Source organism: Elaeis guineensis, chromosome 8 (assembly GCF_000442705.2).
Source record: "Elaeis guineensis isolate ETL-2024a chromosome 8, EG11, whole genome shotgun sequence".
NCBI classification, from domain to species: Eukaryota; Viridiplantae; Streptophyta; class Magnoliopsida; order Arecales; family Arecaceae; genus Elaeis; species Elaeis guineensis.
Genome location: NC_026000.2, coordinates 14789463 through 14797379, shown reverse-complemented (window position 1 = coordinate 14797379; position 7917 = coordinate 14789463). Strand labels below are relative to the sequence as shown.

At 38.0% G+C, this 7917-nt stretch overlaps 1 non-coding gene across 1 annotated transcript; it reads right to left on the bottom strand.

Annotated features, from left to right (window-relative positions):
* Window positions 1-2778: 2778 nt before the first annotated feature.
* On the bottom strand, window positions 2779-2885 carry LOC140851335 (small nucleolar RNA R71). The gene has a single exon (XR_012134087.1). It is a non-coding gene; the product is annotated as a small nucleolar RNA R71 (small nucleolar RNA).
* Between the last annotated feature and the right edge of the window lie 5032 nt (window positions 2886-7917).

The following is a 7917-nucleotide window of genomic DNA, read 5'->3' as shown; positions in this document are numbered from 1 at the left end:
CGAAGGGCAACCTGGTAACTTCACATCACTTGATGGTCCGATCTTCTCTGATCAAGATCCAACGCTCCATATTTTTTGCGCCATCGGACGGCCACCATCGCAGCCGGTCAAGATCCAACCGTAATCAAGGCAATTGTAAGAATCAATAAACACCAGGACAACACGAGATCCTTCTGCAGCGCGATCCAACGGACGAAATCTTCCAGCGCCTTGATCGGACGGTCCGCGATGCATCCGACCTGATCCCATCTCTGCAGCGCGATCCAACGGCAGCGCTTCACCCAGATCGTGATCCGACGGCCTAGAATCGCTTCCGGCTTGATTTATTAGATGAATTGGATCCTTTAGATGAAGATCGGACGGCTGAAATAATTTTTAGGATTTTTTGATGGATTTAAGTACTTTTTGAGCGAGATTTGAGCTCCTAAACCTCCCTAACAGCCCTCTAAAACTTCTTAGTCCCACATCTAAAGTTTTGAAAATCTTATAACCCCCAAATACCTATAAAAAGCCCCCAAAGGCCCTTATTTTAAGGATTCTGGCCTTCCGATCAAGCTTGTAACCCTAGATAGTGGGGTTTTTAGCTTTCTTCTCAAGCCTCGAGCTTTGAGGTTTTTGTAATAAATTTTTTTTATATAAAATCTTATTTTTATGCAATTTTATCTCTTTACATTATGCAATTTATTTTTTTTGCAATTAGGATAGTTTAATTTATGCAATTTAATTTTATGCAATTAGGTTAGTTTAAATTATGCAGTTTAAATTTATACAATTAGGGTAGTTTAATTTATGAAATTAGGGTAGTTTATTTTTCTGTATTTAAATTTTGCAAGTAAATTTAGATCATGTCTAGCTAAGCATCCCTTCTAGGGTTTGCGATGAAGCTAGATCATGAGTAGGGGTTTTACATAGGGTTCTTTCTTTTTCTTAGGGTTTCTTTTTCTTCCTCTTTTGCCAAGAATTTTTGATGAACTACAGTTGGGTCAGAGTCCCTTCATAGTTCATGCTTGATTCAGTGCATAGGAGGAGAAAATCCTAAGGGATCCTAGTTACTACTCCCCTGTAAAGAATCTTGATGGGTTATCGTTGGGCCTTAGTCCCTTCATAATCTATGCTTGGGAAAGACAAGAGGAGTAGTCATTAGGATCAATAAGAAAAATTCTAGGTAGAATTTTCTAATCTAGATCTAATGGATTCAAAAATCCTAGATCCTTAGTCTTATTGTCTTTAGCAAACAACTTTCGATTTTCGATTTTCGTTAAAGCTCGCTTGAGCATAGATTTGAAAATCATTTTTAAACTAAGTTTCTGTGGGATCGATCCGTACTCGCTGGTCGTGCTACTCTGCACACTGTGCACTTGTAATTTTATTTACAAATTTTAAGATTTGCACATCAAGTTTTTCTCGCCGTTGTCGGAGATTTGGCGTTTTAAATTGTTTTCAAATATTTGTTCTTCGTGCTTTATAACTCTCTTTCTTTTTTCTTTAGGTTTCTAGATTTAGTTGGTGATTGCTGGAAAACTCAGGTACGCTTCTAGTTTTTTTTTTTTTTTTAGTTAATTACTTTTCCTTTTAGACCTAATTATTTAAATTTACTTAATCATAAAAAAAAATAAAATAAAATAAAATAAAATAAAAGACATTTCATAATCGTGAAGTAAAATATCAAAATAAAAAAAAAATTTAAATTAAAATCTTTTACATTCTTGGTCATCTTGTTTATTTGCATTTGCATTTTCATAATTAATCTAAGGGCATCAACCCATTAACAAGATAAGGTGGGGATTTCATTACCCTTCCTTAGCCCAAAAACCATCTCCATCATATTGCATTACCTAGACCTTTAATCTTAAAATTAATTAGACGTCAACCTTAAGGAATTCGAGCTCAATAGGACAAGGAACCCTAAGAGTTCTACCAAGTTTGAGTTGTTTGATTAGTTGGTGTCTAGGCAAGTCCCTGAGGGTGGTTTGTTAATTGGTTCAGTTGCTGGCATGGCCAACTCGTTTGGTGTCTAGAAAGGCAACGATGAGTGAACCTCCCACCTCTTATACTTACCTGGCTAACTAGTTGATCAATCTCCACTTGGAAGGCTTGAAGGGTCATCTTGGAACAGTTAGGAGTTGTCTAGATTTAGGTTAACCCTAGGATAGATTGAGTTTAATTTATTGTTTCACTTGTTTGAAAAATAAAAAAAAAATTATTAAAATTTAAATTAATTTGGTTACTTTTCTTTAGATTTAGGACTCCTTAGGATCTTTTCTTTAAAACTTTTTCTCTTTTCTTTCTTTTTCTTATACATAAAAATTTTATAAAAAAAAATTGTATAAACATCGAGAACCGTACACCTCGTGTGTGGAGAAGAATGTCGGGTCGTCTAGTTAGAATTGAGTCAATTCCTGTTGTTCCAATGGCTGAACCAATCCAACCCATGATCCTTAAGGATTTGTGTTATCCAGTTGGCTCCATCCAACCATCTTGTATCAGGTTGCCACAACCCACAGCTAACAATTTTGAAATCAAACCTCAAATCATAGATATGCTTCCAAAATTCACAGGATTAGAGGATGCTTATATATTTATTAGAGAATTTGAGGAGGTATGTGCAACCATGAAACTGCAATTAACAGAGGATGAGATCAAACTTAGATTAATCAAATTTGCCCTTAAGGATAATGCTAAGAAGTGGCTTTAAGTCTGCCAAACCATTCTGTCACTACCTGGGAGGGCTTTGTGAGAACATTTTTGAAAAAGTATTTCCCCCATCATAAAACAGCTAGGATTAGGAATGAAATAAATCAATTTTACCAACTAGCTGGTGAATCATTTTGGAAGTACTTTGATCGTTTCAAGAATCTTTTGACCCAATGCCCACACCATGGAATAGAAACTTGGAGACTATGCCAGATCATCTATGAGGGGTTAGATTCAAACTCAAGAACCATGCTAGAGTCCATGTGCCAAGGCCAATTTATGGATAAAGAAACTACTGAAGCTTGAAAATTCTTAGAAGACCTAGCCGAGAAAAATTTACAGTGGGAAACAACTAGGGAACCTGATAAAGCTACACCTTCAAGAGGAGGAATGCATCAAATTCAACCAACCCTAGCATCAGAGGCCAAGATTGCAACCTTAACACATAGATTGGAAGCCTTAAAATTACAGAGACCAGCCAATGTAAATCAAATATCTGCACCCATGTGTAAAGGGTGCAATGCACCAGACCATGTCTTAGAAGAATGTTCCTACTCGAATGAGTGTGCACAGGTGAATGCCACCTATCAAGGACCATTAAACAATCCTTATGCACCCACATATAACCCAGGTTGGAGGAATCACCCGAATTTCTCATGGTCTCAGAATCCTAATGTAGGCAATCCAAATTTCAATCAGCAAAATCTAAGGTCCAACCCAGTGATGAACAACCCGCCAGGCTTCCATGATAATGACAAGAAAATTACCTCTTTAGAGAAAAGCCTAGAAGCCATGATGAAGACACATACCAGCTTTATGCAAACCACGGGTCAACTTATAAATAATAACATCCAAGCTATAGCCCATCTGAAAATGCAAGTAAGTCAGCTGGCTTCGACCATTAGTGAACGAGAACATGGTAGGTTACCTAGCCAACCTGAGCCAAATCCTAGGAACCAAAATGGTCCACGACCCCAACAAGAAAACCAAGTTAATGGTGTAAATGCCATTCATACCTTAAGATCGAAAAAATAAATAGACAATAAGGTAGTTTCACTTGATGATATAGAGGACTCATCTGCCGAGTCACCTTCTAAAACTACTACCTTTCAACCTCAAGCACCAGAAACTGAAAATTCACCTAGTCCAGTACTTAAAAGTCCTAGAGCTCCTTTTCCAAATAGACTGAAATCCAATAAATCTGAATATTTAGACAAAATTTTAGAGGTATTTAAACAAGTCCAAGTTAATATTTCTCTTTTAAATATAATCCATCAGGTTCCAACTTATTGTTGGGAATAGTGTCCCAAAGCCAATCGTCAGCCTGTTGACGGTTGTGCTCCTTTTGTATTAGTACATGAATTATAAATAAATAAAAGTTATTTTGATATTTTTTCATCACAAATGTTTCATCTTCTAATGAACTCCTGTGTTGTGGTGAAGTCCTTAGGACTATTTAGACTCGACAAAGGAGGATTTGTCGCTTAGTCCTTAAACATGTTCGCGACCAAATGATACGTTGTTACCAAGGACGACAACGTTTATCGAGCATAGGTCATTGTGTGCCATATGGGTTGGTTGTCCTCATAACCAAAGAGTGTGGAGATACTGGTATGGCATACAGGTGAGATGTAATGGTACATCTGCACTGAACGTGACCAACTCCGGAGCTATTTCTGCTGTCAAGATTTGCTCCGATGGGATATGGGTATAAATGTCCCTCCGACCTGAGACCGCCATGGTGACTTGCAAGCAACTCACTGCACTTAGGCACTGGACTACCTGAATTTCTAATTCAGTGACGGAAGGTTGCTGGGTGTAGTCAAGTACTTGACTTGTCGGTGCGTGTGTCAAGATGGGATTGACCACTCCAGTTTAGGAGCTGTGTACAGTCGTGTTTCAATTTAGCAAAATCTTGGCCAGGGTAGTCCTAGTGAGGAGTCACAGGACTAATTGAGTTGAGCACGATTCGGATGATATCATCAGAGTTGACAGTTTAACCTTGAGTCGTCCTAAACACAGGGGTCAAAAGGGATGAATTATACGGTAACCATATTCACGTAGGTTCTGAATGTTGCGATTGCGATTATTCGACCTATCCGATCGTCGGGTACCATTGCTAGATGGTCACTTCGATTAGTACAGAAATTGGTTCCTGTGCTACCGGCTTAGGTTCGAACCTGCGGGGTCACACACATTAGAGGTTCCTTTCTGATCTGATGGCTGATTATGAGTCTTATCTATCTGGGACTCTATGATTGAGAATTAGGATTCTCTAATCATGAGTTCCACACATTTTGGGTACCGGGGTCAAAATTTTGAATTTCAAATTTTGAATTTGAAATTTGAACTCTTTGATCAAGGTTTCATATCGATGGTCTCTGATGCCTGATTGCCCATCGAATTTGGACTCAATATTTATGAGAGGTTTAATTAGTGATTTAATCACTAATTAACTCAATTTGATTGAGTAATTATTTTTGGATCAAGTCCAATTGAATTGGATTCAGTTTGGATTGACCCGATTAGGTTAAATGTTGACCTAATCGCTAAGGTGGTTTAGTCCCTGATTTGATCAGGGGTTAGGTTTAGTTAATTCCTGATTTGATTAAGATTTTATTGAGCCTAATTAAGCTTAATTATGTTGGGTTTAATCTGGTCTAATTGTGCTTAACCTATTTTAAACTAGGTTGGCTCAATTTGAATCAAACCACCTTGTTTTAAATTTCCTGCGACACCCAACTTCCTTGCACCCATTTGAATTCACGAGAAGAAACTTCTCGTGAAATTTTTCTCACACAAAATCTTTCCCCACGCCCTCATTTGTGCGCCATATGGATGGATAAAATAATTAGTTAGCCATTCAAATTCAAAGCATGTTTGAATTTGAATGGATAACTTATCATTTGCCCTTTCATCCTTATCCATTTTGTGCGCCACATTACTTACACGAGAAAAGGTTTCTCGTAAAATATTTTCCACACATAAAGAGCCACGCCCCTTCTCTTCTCACGCCCAAAAGGATAGGGATAAGTTGATTTTCGTTTGAATTCAAATTTGATTTGAATTCAAATGTGTAACCTCTTGTCTTTATCCTCTCACGCGGATAAGACACGTTCGACGTTGTTTTAAAAAGAGGAGAAAGGTGGGACGTGCGTAGAAATTTTAGGAGAGAAACTTTGGGGCATGAGGAAGGCTTCTGTGCAAGGTGAAGGTCCAAAACCTTTCGAGAGAAAAAGAAAGAAAAGAGAGAAAATTGGACGCAGGGTTTTTGATGTGTACCCTAGGATTTCTACCTAGGATTCGGGAAGTGAGATTGGTGTGCCACGAGTGTCGTGAGTCCACCAAATTTTAGAAAGAGATCCATCAACCTCTCAAGCAACCATGCAGATGATCTGAAGCATCCGAGAAGTCAGCATACATCGATCGAAGGAGTTCGATCAACATCTGCCATCAAAAGGGTGAAATCACGAACTAGCATTCGTGAGGAGCTGATCAGACGGGAGCTTCGTGTGGACGATCCGCAGAGGTCAGACATTTGTGTGGCTACGACGTGACAATCAGAGCCCTCCGACGGTGATCAGATTGCTGTGATCGACTACCCGCAAAAGGTGATGTGTTCTGAACACAGTACTGTAAAACGTTTACTGATTCAAATTTGAATTTCAAATTTAAATGCATGCTGTTGTATCATATTTAGATCCTAGTGTAGGGTTAATTAGTATTAATTAATGAGATTAATTAATAATTTTATTATAAAATAGTAATTTTGAAAAAGTTTTAAAATTATCATTTTGCCCCTGCACTAAATTTTCGCTACACTTATGCCAAATTTTTAAAAGATCTTTGCACTAGGAAAAGGACCACTAATGTACCAAAGAAAGCATTTTTGGCTGCAAGTGTCAGTTCATACCTATCTAGCCATGTGCCAATTAAATATAAGGACCCTGGAGCTCCAACAATTTCTTGTGTTATTAGAGAAACCAATATAAAAAAGGTCTTGCTAGATCTAGGAGCTAGTGTGAATATCCTTCCATATTCGATGTATGAGCAACTAGGATTAGAAAAACTTCAACCTACTGGGATCACATTACAGTTAGCCGATAGATCTCTCAGGATCCCTAAGGGAATGGTCGAGGATGTTCTGATAAAGGTTAAAAATTTTATTTTCCCTGTAGATTTTATTGTTTTAGAGACTGAGCCAGTTGCGAATCCTAAAGGACATATACCTGTCATTTTAGGAAGACCATTCTTAGCTACAGTCAATGCTGAAATCAATTGTAGAAATGGTCTAATGAAGTTATCCTTTGGGAATATGACCATTGAGCTTAATGTTTTTAACTTAGAACAGGAATCCTCTTCTCATGCTGATGTCAATGTAGTCCAAGATGGTATTTATGAATCCATTGACATTAGTGATGATGAAGTCGACCTAGAGTCTAACCCCTGGTTAATCCATGAGTCTGAGGATGTCAATGAAATACTTAAAGAAAATCAGATTAATCAGGAATCGACACTTCCTACTGAATCAATCATTGAGATGGTGAAATCATCACCTAAACCATCGATAGAGGAAGCACCCATTTTAGAATTGAAACCCCTCCCAGAACATCTCAAGTATGCATATCTAGGACCCAAAGAAACTTTGCCTGTAATTATTGCATCAGACCTAGATCCCAAGCAAGAGGAGGAGTTAGTGTCAGTTCTAAAAGCAAATCAAGAAGCAATAGGTTGGACCATAGCAGATATCAAAGGAATAAGCCCTTCTATAGTTCAACATAGAATATACTTAGAGGAAGAGGCTAAACCAACAAGAGAAGCCCAAAGAAGGCTTAATCCAGCTATGAAGGATGTAGTTAAAAAGGAGATTCTGAAACTCCTAGATAGTGAAATAATTTATCCTATTTCTGATAGCTCTTGGGTAAGCCCAGTTCAAGTAGTACCCAAGAAATCTGGGGTAACAGTGGTCCAAAATGATGCAAATGAACTTATCCCAACTAGGACCCAAACGGGATGGAGGGTCTGTATAGATTATAGAAAGTTGAATGCTGCGACAAGGAAAGATCGCTTTCCTTTGCCATTTATTGATCAAATATTGGAAAGACTAGCCGGACAAGAGTTTTACTGTTTTCTTGATGGATACTCCGGTTACAACCAGATCCCCATAGCCGCTGAAGATCAAGAAAAGACTACATTCACATGTCCATTTGGTACTTTTGCCTA